Source organism: Anser brachyrhynchus, assembly GCF_964034855.1.
Source record: "Anser brachyrhynchus genome assembly, chromosome: 2".
Taxonomy (NCBI): domain Eukaryota; kingdom Metazoa; phylum Chordata; class Aves; order Anseriformes; family Anatidae; genus Anser; species Anser brachyrhynchus.
The window spans coordinates 65,813,484-65,832,802 of record NC_137695.1 but is presented as its reverse complement, the minus strand read 5'-3'; the positions used below and the strand labels follow the sequence as shown (position 1 = coordinate 65,832,802).

At 40.9% G+C, this 19,319-nt stretch overlaps 1 long non-coding RNA gene across 1 annotated transcript; it reads left to right on the top strand.

Annotated features, from left to right (window-relative positions):
• The first annotated feature begins 7,280 nt into the window (after positions 1-7,280).
• Positions 7,281-18,793, top strand: LOC308188659. Its single transcript, XR_013945670.1, has 6 exons — positions 7,281-7,531; positions 7,670-7,738; positions 14,598-14,742; positions 16,019-16,213; positions 16,762-16,863; positions 17,413-18,793. It is a non-coding gene; the product is annotated as an uncharacterized lncRNA (long non-coding RNA).
• Positions 18,794-19,319: the final 526 nt, after the last annotated feature.

Genomic DNA, 19,319 nt, shown 5'->3' with positions numbered 1-19,319 from the left:
TACAGTCATATGGGAATTATGTCCTTTAACTTGTGCTGTCCTGTTTTAGAGCCGATGAGGCATAGTTGCTGCTTGTAAAATATTTTAAGCTCCTAGGATAAGAGATAATGAATGTTTGTTACTGCACGATTATCATTAATACTTTCTTTTTTATTTGGAGAATGATTTTGCTGTAACTTCTAGTAAACCATTTCTCTTCCGTTTTTGAAAAAAAAAATTATGATCGAGTCTGTCTATGCTAAACATTGTAACAGCTGTTTTTTTGTTTGTTTGTTTGTATTTTTGGTTAATAAACATTGTTAACCGGAAATTTAAACTTTTATTTGTTGGAATGAGTCAGAACTTTAAAGCAGAAACTAGCTTTGAAGTGGGGCCCAAAGTAAGGAAAAAAAAAAACACACAACAAAACCTTTAATGTTTTATCTGCAGGTTTGCTGACCAAACCCATCTGCTTTATTTGACGAATGATAAAGACTGGCAGGTGCTCTAATAAGCTGGCTTTGGCTGCACTTGCAGATCATCCTTCTGAAACTTGCAGCAGTGCTGTCCTCCAAATAGCTGAAAGACATGATTGACCCCAATGTCAAATGTCTCAGTGGATGTGTGCATGACCATTCTTGCAAGCATGTGTAACCTCCCATCCCCTACAGCTTCCTGACCCCTGCTCTTCTTTGCCCTACATGTGCACACACCTTGCCACCACATTTTGTGTCCAGACTTTCCTGCAACAACATTGATTCCTACTGGGAAGCAGAGTCCAGTTCCACCTGTGGCACTGGTTCCTACTTATGGCTGACCCCATCAGATAAAGAAAACTTCATGAGTCTAACGGATATCATCCAGAAAAGCAACTCACAAAAAGCAGAGGCTTTTGGCAAAGCCAAAAGAGGACAGGAAATCATCTGTAATAGTACACGTCTGAGAGAAAACTTACAAAATAGCCCATGTCACTCTCAGGCTTGTAGAAACGGGGAAAAAGGAACTGGCCAACGCCCTTGTCCATGTGTGCTGTTACGATTTACGTGACAGAGCTTTTTCACTGAAAAGACAAGATTTATGGGAAGAGGTAAAATAAAATTGTGGATCCCCAAGAACAACTGAGATTGGAAGAGACCTCCAAAGGTCCTCTGCTCTGCTCAAAGTAGGCCCAATTTCAACTTTAGTGTAGTTACTATCAATACCTTCCTGTGAGACAGATATAAAGATGCACGATCTGGTGTTCTGCAGGCACCAGCTGGGAATATCTTTTCTCTCTTGTAGTCTAAGGGGACAGCATAATCAGATTAAAATTAGAGCAATTTTTCCCAACTTGCATGTAGCTTTTCAGTGTCTGTTTTTGACTCAAAGAAGGACGTCTGTACCCAGATAATTGTTTGTTTTTCCAACTGTGTCAGCCAGTCTGATAAAAAATATTACATCCTCCTGTAAACCTTTCTTGTATTCTTAGACTCTCCCAGAAAGAACATTATCTTCAGTGACAGTTTTGACTCAGCAGTGACCAGAGAATTTTTGTCCCTGAGACTCTGTGCATTTTATCTTGGAGAAGCTACTGAAGTTATTGGAATAAGCAGACTAATCCAAGATTCAGTAATGTTATCTAAAGTTTAAAATGGTGCATAAATTAAAAGAGAATTTGAAGTAAAATGGCCTGTGCAAAAGATTTTTTGGTTGGATGTAGCTGAAATTTATTTGTGCCATTTATCCACAGCTTTTTCTGTTGGGGTAGTAAAATTTCACACTGTTTGTTGCTGAAGTTGACAACATGTTTGGTTTGCCATTCCAAGTGAAAGGGGAAAATATTAGGAGAGCAGACTAAAAGAAACAGGGTTGGACAGAGATGTAAATGGTAAGATGTGCTGTGCCCAAATTCACTTATCTTAATTATGGTAAATTATTAAAGGACATTACCTCATTCTAATCCCTACACTAACATCCTTCTCTTGAAAGTAACAGCTAAGCTGCTGACAAAAGAGCAATGCAATTATCTTTAAATTAGGCTTTACAACCAAAAATAAAAATAGGAAAACTTTGTCAGTTTTTCATTTTTACTGGTAATATTATGGGAAGCCCAGAGCAGACTTTTCTTTATGTAGTTCTGCCATTCCTGACATGGCTAGGCACACACACCAGATTTTTCACAGGAGTGTAATCTTGCTGTATTGAATCAAGTCAGAAACTTAAAAAAAACTTCATCTGTATCACCCTGACCCTCACTACGTTTTCAAATTCTTAGGGAAAGAAAAAAAAAAAAAAGGTGAGCTGTTCAGACTGCCCTGTAAGGAATGCAGATTCCATCAGTATTCATTTGCATCTGTCAGTGGAAATGACCCCTAAAAAATGTTCTCTAATTGCTGGAGCTTCACTTGTTGCACTGACTATATTTCTTCCTGGTGGCGTATTATTGTTGGTTATGATTTACAACAGGAGATCCCTTCAATGTGAGCACAGTCTAACCTTGAAGGAGTTCACAGTTTGACCACAGACAAATGAAGGACAGAAGATAGGACTTGTTACCACCAATTACAGATGGTTACCTGAGGCACAGAGGGACATTAATATCTTGAGGAGCAGCTTGTGGCTGATTGGAAAAATGGCACCATTAAATGGGCTTCTGTCATGGAAGGAGAATATGCTAGCCCAGAAATCCCAAACTCTCAAGCTCTGACCTGCTCTTCAAGCTTGGAGTAGACACAGGAGCATCCTTGCTCCTGGAGAGAATTTGATGTGTAGGCCAAAGTTACCCCTCAGCCACAGACCTTCCCTCAGGACAATAACTCTTGAAATATCCCATCACAAAAGCATGAACACCATCAAGAAAAGGGTTTTAGGGGCTACAGCAGGCCTATAGAGCAGGCAACCTGCAAGTTTGTGAGAGGATTGTTATATAGGGCATTACTGATCACGCCACTGTGTACCCCCCTGCTTCACAGCAATAGCTCCTTGTAGCCTCTCTTCCTTCATCTCCTTTTGCCCTACCTCCTCCCATATTTTGCTGACAGGGAGGTCTGGACTGAAGAAGTAGGAAATAAAGTGTTGTTTGCCAGAGTAATGCTGGAGAACTTAGTGACTTACCCCTTGGACATTAGAGCTCACAATTTTAAATGCTAAGGGACAAGTAAAAATAAGCAAGGGGATGGAATTTCTTCCCTTGTTTTTTCCTCCCAAATATTAAATTTAAGTATGCCAAACAAGTGGAAAACTGTAATGCAAGCACACACAGGGTCCTGAAGGACAAAGGAAAACAAAACACGTTGCTGTTCCTGGAAAACTTATGTCTGAGGTCTGGCCAGATCACCCTAACAACTTCCACCAAGGCTTTTGAACAGTCACACTCGATGTCTAGAAAATTCATCAGCTGAAAAGAGAAGACAAGTCCTATGCAGGAAAAATAATAACCCTCAGGCAAACAAGGCAAGTAATGCAGAAATGACTGGCTGAAATCCCACTGCAATGCAAGCCTGATTATAATGTTATGGCTTTAAAATCCATGAGTTTGATCATAGACTGCATTTGCTCCAACAGTGTTCGTGTTCTTACCTTCAGGTTTTGACTTAAAAATCTACCACAGACTGTTGCTCTTTCCTGGTGAAAAAGCTACAGCAGCAATGGCTTGCTGTGAGCAGGAGGTGTAGGCACAATGCACAGCCACTGTCCATTTGCAGCATTTATTTGAGCTAATCCAGCATGGGCTGCAGGGTGTATCTTGCTGACAGTCCTGACATAGGAATAAAAAGAAAGTGCTGTCAGTGGTGAGCTGAGCATTGCATGTTCCTCAGCCAGGCATAGAGTACCATAAAAAGGGTTACTACTGGAGTCATGTAAGGTTAGTATGTCACATGTATGTGGAAACAGCTATATGCTCATGTCCAAAGTATTCCTGTAACAGTATTTCCTACAGGCTTACTGATACAGAGACATACTCACACCTCTAACCTAGGGCATATGGGATGTCCCACTGAATTCAGGGGGATGGTTTATAAGCCTCATGTGTTGATAAGGTCAGAGACAAACCAGCCTAGAAGATCCTACCACAGGCTTTAACTGAGTTTCATTACATAGTTGGGCACTTTTATCCTGACAGGCAAAATGGTCTTGAAGGAAGGAAACAATGACTAAGCACAGACTTCCACAGGAAGAGATGCCCAGACCTCTATGTACGAGCTGCAGTTCTATTTTTTTCTTTCCTTAAAGTACCTTTAAGTCAGAACAACAAAGTTGTTCCATATATGGATTCAAACTTTAAACTCTCTCCTGGTGGTGGCTGCATTTCCATAACTGACCTGCTAAACAAAGGAATTTTAATATGTTCCTCAATAGGTTCTGAGTTGTGTTTTCAAACTGCAGAACTGTGTTACCAGCCTTTTGTGAGCTGGACTCATCTTTCATCTCACAATGGGAGTGCAATAAACTTTGTATCTGTTGAGTTGGTGAGATACTGTTCTACGTTATATAAAACTTGTGTTTTACGAGAATAAAGTTGGATAATACAGCTGCAGCTCACAAGAAGAAGGTGATGTATTATGTAAACTTTGATCCAAACAAATAGACAAAGCAAATAAACCTATTTCTCTTTTATTTAGAAGGCAAACTGCAGAACGAAGGTAGCAGTGACAATAGGATAAAGGTAGCAGAGATCAGGTGCCTGCTAAATCATACCTTGTCAACCAAAAAGGCCTGTGAGAGACTACATTTGAGTTACAAGAATTGGATGTACATTTGCACTCATATATAGAGGAGTAATATGAAAGGTGGTGAGGTCCATGTACTTTGATGTCTAATGGAACCCTGATTAAAAAAAAAAAAAAAAGAGAGAGAGAGAGAGAGAGAGATATGCAAATCTGAAATGTTATACTCCAAAGTAACCTCTTACTATTGGATTTGAGACTCCTGTTGTGTAATTCTGGCTGTAATTACATAGGAACAGTATTTGTGGTAGCGTCAGGACATCTATTACCTGCATCAAGTCTTGAACAAACATGTAGGTGTTCTCTAACTTACTCTATCCACATAATACCAGTTATTTGATTTTATTGGGTGCTATGGGCACCCAACAATTTTGAAAAACTGTGTTTTGAATGCCCTCTAGTGGCTATTGCCACTGCACCTTGCATTGCTCCAAAAATCTTAGTGGTCCCTGAGGCCTTTGGAGTTGGACTGGACAGCTGTAGTGGGCTGGCAAGGGTCAGCGACAAGTCAGCCATGTAACTAAAAGGACTGAGAGGTTCTCAGGCTTGACTTTGCTTAAAGAAGCTGTAGCTTGCTTATAACAATGTTTAGTAATTCGTTTAATATTTGCAGTCATTAACAGCTTTCTTTGAATGTAATTTGTCACAGGGGAGCATAAACTCTCCCACTGTCTCCCGGAGGAGGAGAGAGGAAAATACTATCTACTGTGTTTGAATACATCCAGTCACGGTATTTACCCCTACACCCCCTTATGTTATTTGCCTTGCAGCAATTCTCTTTGGATTTTGTACAGCTCCAATTTAAAGCTTATGCCAGCAAATTAGCATTTTTGGTGCAAGAAACATTCTCAGCAAAAATTGCTTCTCTGGGCTATACTTGTGTGCAAAGTCAGACCCAGCCTGGCATTGTGCTACAAGCTGGGTGTCTTTACTGAGAAACCAAACTCTCTGGGGGAAATGCAGTCAAAAACAATACACTGGCAGGGTCCTTGAAGCTCTTCGGAGGTGGCCTTATCAACTCCTTCCAGCAGCAGATGGAAAATTAGTCTATATATTTTAATCATTAACAACAGTGATAAAAGTTTACAAGATATCTTTAAGTTAATGTAAGACTTTTCTTCCTTAATAAAGTTTATAAACTATACTTCTGTTTTTCCACATGCTTTTTGATCTAAAGTCTATCTTAATTCAGTAATCAACAACAAGCAAAAGGGTGTGTTAACATATTCCACTTGCTAGCATTGCTACAGGCTAGAAAACACTCGAACTTTGAGAAAAGAAGCAAAACCAAAACAGTATAGTAAGATCAAAGCAAAATCTCTGATGATTTTTCTTTCACAGAGAGTTTCCTTCATTTCCTCCTCATATTTTCAGAGATGGTTCTGCTCTTGAGGTCACCCTCAGCAATTGTAGGAGAAGGATGACATGGAAACATTGATATGAGTATTAAAGTGATCCCAACAATGGATCAGATCTGAGGACAAAATTTCTGCTTCAATCAACTTTAACTGTTCCACTGCACTTGTTTTACATGTGGAAACTTCAGATGTGAAGCCAGAGCAGCAGAAGTAGCTCTGCAAGTAAGGCATCTACGATACGCATTGAAGAGGAGGACTTTGTTATGGTTTTGGCTTTTTCTTCTTTCAGCTACCACATGGCAATTGAAATAAGCCAGAGATGGAAGGACAGACACCTTCCCAGCTGTGACTGTCACTTAGCAAAGTGGTGACTCATCCTGCAAAGGAGTGATTTCCATCCAAACCAGTTGTTTATATGCATCTGCACTGTGTGTAACCTTTCTGAAACTAAAAGTCCACAGGCAGAAGTAGTTATCAAGCCAGGGGATCCTAAGTGAGTGAGTATCATGCATTAGTCACAAACGGTCCATTCTGATTTTGTTGGAAAATAGGAAACAGTAAAGTAAATGTTATAAATATAGACAGAATTTTTAAAGTAGAAGCAATTGATGCTACTTTTATCTGGGATGTTGTATTGGAGATAGGAAATCAGAGGAGTTCTTGTAGCTCTGCTATCAGGCTGGCACAAAGGCAAGTCATTGTACTTTTGTGCATCAGACAGGGAGCACTGTTCTAAAAATGTTTATAATGAAATTGTCTCCTTTTGGAAAAGACATGGAAATCCTCTGAGGGGAAGGGTAGTATCTAAATATTAAAGCTTATTATGATTATAGAGTAATCTGAAGGAAGGACTTGGGCTGCTGTCCTAGAAAACACAAAACATGCCATTGGTCCCAGGTTTCTGATTTAAATGCTTTTTGTTTAAATGTCAAACACTTAAAGTACATATGAGTTGTTTTGAATAAGCCCCAAATTCAAAGAAGAAACACACTGCAGAATCCAGCACTTTGTTCAAACTATTCTAGAAGAGAGTCAGTTAAAATTCATTAGGTAGGCTGCTAATTACCAAGTGCCCATTTAACTCCAGCTGCAAAACAATGACTACTGAGTAGCAAATGTAGCCCACGTGTGGGTCTTCAGCAGCACCCAGCACAGGTGACTCACATCATGCTACACTACATTAAAGTCTTTATATAAGTGTGGATGCTGCTGGGTGTTTCTAGTAGTGTTTTGTTTTGGTTTGTTTTGTTTTTAATTTATTTATTTATTAAAAAAAGAAAAAAGCTCTGCCTGGAAATGTAGGGTTGGCCAGCTGCAATGGTGGGATGTGTTGGAAGCAACTGATGCCTCTCAGAGTTGTGTTGTTGTTTTTTGTTTGCTTGGTTTGTTTTTAAAATAAATTCTTCACTGTAAGGGTAGTGAGGTACTGGAAGAAGTTGCCCAGGGAAGAGTTGTGGATGCCCCATTCCTGGAGGTGTTCAAGATCAGGTTGGATGGGGCCTTGGCCAACCTGATCTATTGCAGGGGTTGTGTGTGTGTGTGCCTAAAAAACTAGGTGATCTCTAAGGTCCCTTCTAACTCAAGCCGTTCTATTTTTCCTGAGAGGCTGTGTGTTATGCCTTTCAGGTGTGTGCAAGCCTCCCTCCCTATGGTCCCTGAAGGGTCAGAAAGGTTGCTGGCGCATCTCTGACTAAGGTGTGTTAGTTGGCATAGGCTGGGGTGGAGACTGGAGATAGTGGAGTTACTATTTTCGTGCTGTGAATGGGAAACTGAGGTGATATGCCCTAGCATTGGATTTGCACAGGGTTCTGGTGCTCCAGTAATGGAAGAGACTGCTGGGATCCCTGTACTAACATGTTGCGTGGTCCTCATGATTTCACTTGCAGGTCCACAGGCCTGTGTCTGCAAGCTGAAGCTGGTGGTCAATTCTATTTTATAAAGATCTGATATGGTTATTTGGGTTCTGCAAAGCTGAAAATGCAGGTTTTTTCTAAACAAAGCTTTGAGCCTTGTGTGCTTTGGGGACCACAAGAGACCTATGAGATACAGAGAAAGTGTAACTTAAATCTATATCCTTTCCTACTTTTGTTAGGTGTTTCCTGTGTTATTTAGATTAATGAAAATGGTATTTTCATCTTCGTTTTGTTTTCTATTCCTATCACTTGTATCTTTGATTCATGTATATTGCAAGGCAATGTTGTTTCAGTCAATTATAAATTTAAAAAAAAAAAATCCCACATCCATCTACCACACAATTCATCCCAAAGGTCTTTTCTAGAATCTCATTGTCTTCCTGCATATTGTGGTGAGATTTTGATTTCCTTATTAAAACTTAGTTTGTTGGTAACTACCGTCTATCTTTAACTTTTAAAATTTCTTGCTCAGTTATGCTTTATTTCAGTGTTCATTTTAACTGCAGACTGAGGTTACCTGACAGTCATTGCTTGACTTGTCTTGGCACCTACACAAAGGCCCCGCCTATGGCTGAGGCTTGAGGGAAAAGACAGTACAGCCTGATTCCACTGCGATTGACTCGTGAAAATGGTACTGCCATTGTTTTGCAGGATTTGACAAAACATGAGCTACATGAAGGGGAAAGAGACATGAGATATAAAATCAGGATTTTTTTCTGCTTTTTTTATGTCTGGTAACAGTATGGGGAGAAGAAAATGGGACATAGGGAAATGGGGGAAGTATTATGCTGCATTGCAGAGTCTGTTTCCTCCTATGTCTCAAATGCTTATATTCTCATTTTCAGGTACCTACAGTAATTTCAAAATAAAGAATTGTGGTAAAATACACTCACAATCAAAATACTACGTCAGTCAAGTCCATTCTGTGACAGATGCATCCTAGAGGCTATTTGTGGGCTCTTTTCCTTTTGTTCTAGCAAGTATTTCATTCTATGACCAGTTCTTCCCTTGTCTGGGTTCAGTATCTGTTGGTATTAGCTGTTGACTGCCACCAAACTGAGTTAACTTCAGATTAACCTATCCTACAAGGCCTTACTCTACTTTTTGGAGACTCAGTAAAGATGTCTCCTCACTTTTGGAACCTCTAGTATTTCTGTTCTCTCATACAGAGTTCTTTTAAAGAAAAAGTAGTAGGTGTACTGAAAGCATTAGATGCTGCAAAGTATTTTATAATTCTTAAGGCAGCTTGAGGCACTCTTTTCTTAGTCTCTCAGCCCTTAAAATATCTCTTGTTTATGTTTTAAGCTTTACTTCCCTGTGACGGCAAGGCATCCATTTTTTTTTTTTAGTCTTGAAGTGCAGTTAGTGCTCTAAAAATAATGCTAATTTTCAATTTTTCTAATGAAAAATAAGTCTATAAACATTGTGTGACCTGGTAGGATCGTGACAGTCGGTGAGACTGGTCATTTGTTACTTAGCCAAAATATCTCCAAGTGCATATGGATCTTTCAAATCTACACAGCCCTTGTCTATGAGTATTTTTCATGTTTTTTGCACTGTGTGATGGGTGAAAGAGAAAGTTTAGGAAAAGTTATTGCTTCATGCAATATCTTAATATACATCTACCACCCACTGTGCGTATCTAATGCACTATCTACCACCTAGTAGAGACTGATATTGCACCATAACAAAATTCAGCAGCAGTTTAGAAGAAAATAACTTCACCTTGTGAATAGGCCTAAATCTCCATGTCTCCGTGTTTGGCAAATCCACTGAAGTCCTACTTCCCCTGCCAGCTCTGAGATGTTCAGTGTTAAATTTATACTTACGATTACTGGACTGATTCATTCAGATCATCTTTCCAGGGGTGATGCAAGGCATAATTTTTTTTCCTCAAGTCAATTCCATTTCCTAGGCCTTAACTGAGTTCCACACGATAGTGTCTGTATGACTGAAAAGATGCTGCATGCAACTGGCAAAAATGAAATTAGTCTATGCAAACCAATCCATGCTATTAGACTTACTGTTTATGCTTACAGCTGCCCTTATAATCCATAGGTGTCAGTTGTTCTAAAATTAAGTATAACACTTTGCTCCAGGTAGCAACTTGATGTAAAAGGCTTGGCAGATGATTAGTTAATAATATTGCTTAATCTGTTTCGGTAATTTAAATATTGTCAGCAGCTGAAAGTGCCTATTGCAAAATAGCTGCTCTAAGGATGCTTAATCTCTTTGTAAAGTGCTTTTGAAATCTACTGATGAAAGTTAGGTGGTATTACCATTATTGTTGTTGTCATAAATCTGGGTGTATACTACAAAATATTTTCTATGAGTACTCATTTGAATTTGGATTTTAAATAGCCTGCTCTAGCCAACTTGTATTTCTTTCAAGCTTGTCTTCATGAATTTTGCTGGCAGGAAAGTGTACAGGGTATATGCATTAAGCTTGAATTCTGCAAGCATTAGCACTGTGAGGTTGATAGCTGAGATATTGCTGTTTTTTTTTTGTTGTTGTTGTTGTGAAGCAGCTAATGCCGTGCAGAGTATGATCAGTCTTTACACAGGGATGTATAGGTAACAAAATAGGGGTGGATAAACCCATCTGTTGAGCTTTCCAGTCAGAAACAAACCCAAGTCTATCTCCTACATTAAAGGTAGGTAAACTCTGCCTGCCAATATTTGTTAGACTGCACCACTGATGGCTAAGGCCTGTTATTCTTCCTGGAGCACAGCACATGAAATGTCAGGTCTCCCCTGCAGTTTGTGTCCTCTGACTGGGATCACTGTACATTTGGTGAAGAATATTTCAAGTACTGCACATGCAAGCAGGACAAAACATCATAATTAGTCACATATTTGAAATCTTTTTTTTATGTATCCAAGTCTGTGTGAAGAAACCACAAAGGCTTGGTCAGATCCAAATAGCCATGTTTACTGAATATACACATAGGAGTCCTGGAAATTTGTGCTGATATTCTAGCTGGTTTCTGGCACCTCCTCCAAAAGAAAAAAAGGAACTGTGGAGGACAGTACAAGAGTAAGGAAGTGTTATGCACAGGTTTAGTGGCTTTTTTCTTAAAACCCGTAACAGGAGGATACCAATGTCACTTAGCAATATTTTGAAGTTGCTATACGTTTCCAGAATGATTGTTATGAGACACCTTGCATGTACCCAGAGGGTGTGACTTTGTTTTTAATGGAAAAGGTTGTTCTGCCTGTTTTTTTCTGCTACAGAAGACCCAGTACATTCTCTGGGACAAGCAGTTTTCCTTCTCTGGTAACAGCTGTCCTGAACTAAACAGTTCTAAATGGGCAGGGATACTGTGAAAAATAAGACAGGTTGAACTGGATATGTATGGTTGGGTGCAAGTCTCAGTTCATGGCTGGATCCAGGAGTGGGTCTTTCTGAGGCTGCTGAGAGTACCTCATTGACAGGTAAGCTTTTACCTTTGCTTTGTGTGATATTCTTTAGTGATAGGTATGAGGAATCAAATTATATCCTTGCACTACAACAGTATTTGCATAAACAGCAGGATTAGCTTACAGTTTGACAATTTGACAACGTAATGCCTTACTGTAATTGTAGCAGTTGAACTGTCCCAGGTAACCTGTGTTACTATGTTATTTGGGAATGTGCTGAGGGTTAAGGAAGATGCTTGTGAAGTAATTGCGAACAACTAATTATCTTAAGCAGAAGAATCATCTCGGTGGTGCTACAGATACAGGATTACTTCTTGAACCACTTCATGTTGTCCCATGACTCCAGGTTGGGTCCTGAGGGTTAGTAACCATTTTTCAAAGGTCTGTGACTGCCTGGAGGACAGCATGGCAATGCACAGGATGCAAAGCAAATCCACATATGTCTGACTTATGTGCAAGTTTACTGCTAAGCTTTGCTGTGGGGATGTACGTGGTAACAGGGCTCAGCCCCTTCTCTTTGTGAAGCAGCCCAGCAAAGTAGCTAACACTTGCCTAAGCGGGGCCAAGCTGACCTTGCTCCCCATGCAGCCCAGAAATCCTGTGCAGCCTGGCTGGATGGTGGTATGAGGAAGAGGCTTGGGTTGCACTGAGTAATACTTCCTTGGGGAAGGCTCTGTTTATCCACCATAATGCATCACTAATGGAGGCAGGAGGGATATCGTGCCTGTAGCCCATACCCCACCCTGAGAATTGCCCCTGCCTCCCAGGCTCTTTTTTCCACAGGCGCTTTTGGAGCCTGCTGGTAATGAAAATTTGATGTTAAGTCAAAATGAGAGGAACAACAAAGTAAAGAGGATGCCTTAGTGCTTACTTTCCTCTCAGTGGCTCTTCTGGGCTGCGGTTGACTGTGGAAGAGCCCTACTTCATTCCAGGGAACCGAATGATGTTTATGTGAGAGGAAAGATAAATGTGCTAGTAGAGGATTAAAGCTTTAATAGTCATAGATGCTCTATAATGAACTACCAACACTAATTGACTAGTTTCTGCTGTTTTGACAATCACCAGGTGTTCTGCAGTAGCATGATTTGCACCTGCCTGTGTTATTTCAGTAGTGCAGAGTCTTTCCTCCCCACCAAGCTACATCTTGCTCTGTAAATCTCTCCTGAAAAGGATGGGAGCACTTGATGCTTGGCATGTTGTCATGTTTCAACGAGGCCAAATGCAAGGTCCTGCACCCAGGCTGGGACAATCCCCAGACACACACTGGGGGATGAGTGGATTGAGAGCAGCCCTGCAGAGAAGGAGTCAGGGGTGTACTGGTGGATGAAAAGTTGGACATGAGCTGGCAATGCTCCCTTGAAGCCCAGAAAGCTAATGTATCCTGGGCTGCATCAAAAGCAGTGTGGCCAGCAGGGCAAGGGGGGTGATTTGTCTCCATCTGCTCTGCTCTCGTGAGACCCCACCTGGAGTGCTGCATTCAGCTCTGGGGTTCCCAGCATAGGAAGGACAGGGACCCATTAGAGCTGATCCAGCAGAAGGCCACAAAAATTATCAGAGGGCTGGAATGCCTCTCCTATTCAGAAAGGCTGAGTGTTGGTGGTGTTCAGTCTAGAGAAGTCTCCAGGAGGCGTTATAGAATCCTTTCAATGTATAGAGAGGGCTTATAAGATACTTTATACCAGAGCCTGAGGTGACAGGATAAGTGGCAATAACTTTAAACTGAAAGAGGGTAGATTTAGATTGCATCTAAGTGTAAGGCCACTCCTGCTGTGCAGGGGAGACTGCCCAAGCTGGATGTTTGGGAGACCTGGAGTGCACATGTGCCAGGCACGCTCCCTGCAGACCTGTACCTTGGCCTGGTTTAATCTCTCTTCTGGGAAGCAATGCACTCCCTCCAAGATGAATGTGCATGCTGAGCTCATGCTAGCAGTGGGCGTGCAGACCTGTTGGTCTCTTCAGTATTCAGAGTTCGCAGCAGGTGTAGTGGCTTGCTGTTACTGCTACTGACTGGGTTTCAGGATTGACTGTGGCTCACGTTCAGGAGAATGGTGGTCTCTGAAAGTCTCTTTTGTTCAGAAAATTAACAGAATTATCCTTTTGTTCTGGTGCTGACTTCTGCCTGCCAGACCTTAAGTGCTTCTGATGCTTTCTGGGGGGCTTTCTCCCTTCTATTGCCAGTTCTGTTAAATATCACAACTCTGTTCCAAGGTGCTGGTCAATGCAGGGACATAGATAAGAAAAAAATGAGGAAAGCAGCTGACCTTGAATTTGGGTTTGGTTGTTTGTGTAGCTATAACAGTCCTGTCTTGCAAATTTCATCACCTGATTTGTTTTTCCTTGTGCCTAATCCTCCTGCTCCAAGCCTGATTCTTTCCCCTTTCATGGTAGACCCCTGTATTTCAGTATACCAGCACCCATACCATCAAAGGTTGGAGAATGAAATCAGAGGAAGCAGCAGTCATTCCTGGTATACTTTTTTTTTAAGTCACTGTTCCTAGAAGCTGAGGGTGCGGTCAGACAGTGGAGTGAGGCCAGCGTTGTGCCTTGCTGTCAGCGCGGGAGCTGTCTGCCCCCATCCCTCCCAGCCCCAGCAATGTTGCGCCAGCTTTGGTGCGTCTGTTTGCACAGACTTGTTCAGCCTTCTAGTCTGTATATGGGTTGTTTTCCCCCCTTCCTGGGTTAGCTTCCTACTGGGTTGCTGGCTTGAATTGGTTTATCAATGTAAGCTGTGTGCCAGTGGGAGAGAGGGATCAGGGAGGGGAGATGGGTTGGGGCGGACCTGCTCTCCTGCAGCATCTGTGAGCCTCTATCAACCCTGCCGAGCATCGCACCACACCCTCAGACAGAAAAGCAAGGGACACTTCAGCTATTCCCAAGATAGATGCCTAGATAGTAACAAGAGACAATAAGAGCTGTGTACTGCTTGCAAGCATTTTTTCGCAGATAGCTGCAATTCGGATATCATTCTGAAGAACAATGCTAGTTCTAGCTGTTACTGACACAGACGTATCTAAGTGCTTTTTCTTTTTTTTTTGTATTTCACCTCGATCGATAGAGTTTATCTGTATTAACTGCATCTTATCATAAGCACAGTGGCCATTTTGTAACTGCTGGTAATTACACTTCAGAAATATGATACTAGGATTGGCACATCTGTTAAAATTACTGCTTCTCCCAACATTGCATTTCAAAAATGTGTATTTTTCTGTTTTTGAAATCAGATTAATCTGTTCTTGAGTCTTGACATTAAACTCAGATGCACATGGTCTCAGATGTATTTTGAAGAAATAAGCCTTTCTATTAAAAGCTCAGGTTATCCTTTTGCCATCTTCCTTTCTAAGTTGGATCAAATCTACAGTTTCAAAGGTATGGGTCTAAGTTAGCTTAAACTGAACTTCTATAAGTGATCACAGCAATAATTGGGAATATGGTTGTATCACAGTCTAAGTCTGCCTAGGTTTTGAGATGTTAAATCCACAGATGTGACTAGTTCCTATTAAAATGTGTGAGCTGCAGCAACTCAGTCAATAAAAATGGGAGCCTCTCTAGTATCTGCACTGGCATTTTGAAGGCTAGACATGCTTTCTTGCTCAGCCTTTATTCAGGAAGCATTTAAATAAGTAATCCTATTCAGCAGAGCATTTAATTTGAGTGCCAAGTGAAAAAGGTCCACTAGAGTTGAGTATGAAAGATTTCAAAGTGCAGATCAAAATGTTCTCCAGCTCTCAGCCACATTAAGGCCACTTGTAGGGTAAAACCTAAGGCCAGATTTGTTTATCTAGTTCAATCTTAATAACTAAAGCTGAGGTCTTAAGACCGAAGCATTTATAGAATTTTCTTCCCATTTTCACAGATGGTCTAGTTTTCACAGGTGCTGAGTACTTCTGTTCCTGGTAGAACTGAGTGGCACAGACATCCTGCAGCAGAACAAAAAAAGGCTTTATAGCATATTCCTGGCAGTCAGCTACCATTGTGTATGGGCAGTTAGCCACCTCTCTTACAGTGTTTCCAGAGGGCTATGGGACAATATGATGAAGCTTGTTAATGAAGGGCTAAAGTCATGCTCTGGTCTTTTTGAAAGCATGCCTGAATTGTCCATAATCTTCTGTTTATCAGCTATTGCTGAAGTTCATTTATTTATAACCATGACAAATAACCCTTATGTACATTCCTCCAGTGATTTATTGTGCAATTGTTTTGCATTCCTCAAATGTAAAATAAACCATTGGAGTAAGACATGATGCAAGATATTTGTTTGTAAGAAACAAATGGACAATTCCTTGAAATGAACAATGTAAAACATAAACCAGCTGCTCATACACTACTGATAAGATTCTAGCTGAAAAGTTATGGTACTGATGAGTTTACCCTGAGATGTAAGTTTTATTGCGGGAGAGATGATGACAATGCCGCTTGGTCACATTGTCACTTAGCTTTCCAATAATTCATAGTCCTGCCTTAAAAATTGGGCTGTTGCTGGGCAGCCTTGTTCTAGGGCCTGCCTCTCTCTTTGACTTTTAGCTGTAGAAAGTGGTTTGTGCAACCTGATCTGGTTTCCATTATGGAAAAAGGGGGCTGGCTCAGGCATTCTGTGTGGTGTCAATGGTCGTGTTTGTCTGATCTCTACTTCTCCATCCCCCAGTCTTATAACAGCTCACACACCAAGAAGGTGAGCTACAATTGAGATACCATAGGAAAGACACGGAAGTCATGCATGTCCTGAAACCTTTGGAGGAGACGAGAAGACTGGGACTGCATAAAGAGTCCCTGTTATGCAGGGAGGTGGTGTTTCTCTATTGGCTTCACTGACATCATCTGTCCCAATTAAACTCATGAGGCAAGAAAACACCCTAAAGTTTCTTGTTTATTTTTTATATGAATAAGCACATTGCATTCCCCCATAAATTAATAGATGCCCAGTGTGCTACTCAAAGGGATTAATCTAAGACAAAGTTGGGACTTTCACAAATATTAGTTTTGAAGATCCTTGAGGTAACATGACTCCCTTAGCTAAATGTATGTCAATTAATATGTTGTAGGAACTTTTACAAAATATTATATGGCTTGTACTGTTATATGCTCTACTGGATAATCCAAGTCCTGACCATCAGAATAAGCACATGAGTGAGCATGTGATGCTGGTTGCATTACTGTTGATTTTTACCACTGTTTTATTCAGCTCCAGCTGGATCCTGCTATCACCCTGCAGCAGAAAACAGGCATGCTAGGAAACCTGCTGAGGTTGTTGGGATCTTCCAATGATCCAGGGTGGGCCTTGAATTAAGCTTTACTTGCTTGGTTACATGTGCTCTATGGGGAGCTCACCCTGCATTCTTTTCCCTTGAGTGGGCTATTTTCGGAGGTATTTCTTCTACTTGTTTGCAGGACCTTAATCCTTGTAACCTATGCCTCTGACAGATCAGGCTGGCTGAGATTGACCAGTAGATTCAAGAGCTACTAGAGAAGGACACACCTACATCTCTGCAGGTAAATACAGATACACACCTATGTGAAAATACATGTGAACAAGCACATTATGATCACACCTGTTTTTTGTAGAAGCCAGTTGAAAGGATCTGTTTTCCTGAATGCTGAGAGCCCACCCTTGCTATTGAGAGTAGGCTCATTCTTTCAAGATCCAGAAACTTTCAAGATCCAGAAAGTCTGTAGTGAAAGTGTCTCTTAGATAAGCTTAATATTGATTAACATTAATGTAATCAATCTTCATCTCAGCCAGTGCTGAAACAATGTACAGCTCTAACATTACTGGAAATTTGTGAAATAAGCATGCTGTTTCTCAGTTGTTTTGTTCTTTTTAATATCAATTGTTTAGAAAAGAAAACTTTTCTGAAAAAGGAAATAAAGAGCATTTCTCCATCCCTACCATTGCTGCAATAACAGGAAAGAAAATTCACATATACAGAGCTCAGCAGATAAGAGCTGAATTGTAGGATTTTTGTTGTTGTTTGTTTTTTAAATAGCTGGTGGGCAAGTGATCCAAAAGAAAACCAAATTGCTTGCCTTTCTAATTCACAGTGAACTGAGCCCTGAGTCTCCTGGGATCTACACAGGCACTGGGATGGAGAGCCCCATGGACAGGAGCTTTAGGAGACCCCTCTCCTGAACCAGCAAAATGACTTCAAGCCGAGCAGCTCACAGCCATGGGTAGGCAGCTGTAGGACCATCAGCATAAGGTGACCCAGCCACTCAGGGAATGCAAGGGTGGCTGTCTATGCCTCTTTCAGGAGCTTCTGTAGCAGGGTCTATGGCTTTTCAAATAAAATGTCACACTATCAGATGAAGGAAGTAATCCAGGTAGTCTGTATGCTCTTTGCCTTGACAGTAAGGTCAGCTGGTGGTAGTCTTTGCGCATGTGGCAAAATTCAGCAGCATTTCAAACTCTGGAACTGGAGCTGCAGGAGCTGCCTTGCAAAGCCTGTGGGATGGAGGTTAGTGCAGTGGGAAGCTGAGGGCACTGCTACAGCATTTGAGGGTTTGGGTCAAACACAGTGGCTAAATAGTTCCCCGAATGTTATAAGCAGTGAAATAATCAGTAGGCTTGGCTATTTAAATGTCTTTTTGGGGTGGTGGTAGTGCTCAGAGTGGGTTTTCACTATCTGTAGACTCACATTTCTCAGATGGTTTCAGGCTACTTGCAGAGTTGGGTGCTCTTTTGATGTGTGCTGTGTTCACATTTTCCAGATTGTTTATAAATTTTGGATGAGAAAAATGAGGGTTTAAGGTGCTGCAGCCATGTTTCTATGGCACACCAAGGATGATGCTCCACAGCTCACCTTGTCAGGAGGTCTACAGTACTTCGCTGTTCCCCTTCAGTTTTCTGCATTGTGTTGCTTCTCTAACACTTTCCATGTAGTTTCTTAGGTTAGTATGTAATGTTTTGTTCCACATTCATGTTTGCAGATCTTGTAATAATATCAGTGGATTTAATTTAATCCCTCCTTTTCACCTAGTTTGAGAGCTAATCCCACTTTCTGGCAGCCTGTTATTGCATGCTAAAGCTGGCGCTGCAATGCATATGTTTTCTTAGTTGGCGCTTGCTCTATGGCTGGTGTGATTTGGTATATGTGTATGATACTGTGTCAGTAAAAGAACTGGAAGAATCCATCTCCAGTAGTAAAAACTGAAGTGTTTTAAACAACAGAAATACATGCTGACTACTATGTCTTTTCTCAGGTTTGGGCTCAAGACACAAGCGCTCATTTCTGGGTTTGTAATGGCGGGGGGAGGATGTGGACTACGCTTCTGTAAATAAGGGCCTGTGGGAACTCAGGATTCCTGCTCTGAAGAATTTACTATTTAAGAAATAATGTGCTTCCATAGTGCATATGTCTCACCCAAAAGTCCAATCACGCAACTCTTGTTAAGGACAGAAATTAAGCTTGTTAAGGTAGCCTTATTAAACCATTTACACATTGTTGCCTTTAGGCTGGGCTGCATTGCAGACATGTTTGCAGGCTTAAATGCTTTGAATCAGTTTGCCTGTCTTGACATAGCAGAAAAAGCATACTGTTGGTTTGATTTTTTTTTTTCTAATGGGGTGGTGGTCAAATACTTTCAATAGCATCAAGTCAGGCCGGGATTCCCATATGAGTTTTTCTATTGCTTAAAATGCTAAAGTAGAAAATTTGTCCATATTAGTGACGGACATTATTATTATATTAGTGATGGCTTGCTGTCACTGGCCCTGATGCTTGCTTCTCTCCACTTGCCCACTGTGCTCCCAATTCCCTCCACAACATCCTCTATCTGTTGTACTTCCTACTTGGGAATGTACCTCTTACCTATCTTCGTTTACATAAATTATTTCAGAGAGGAAAAGTGTTTTATAAAAATAAACAAGAGCTACTTAAATATGAATATAAAGCAACAAACAGTTTTATCACTAATGACAATGATGCAGTAAATTTTTGTCTGCTTGTGAA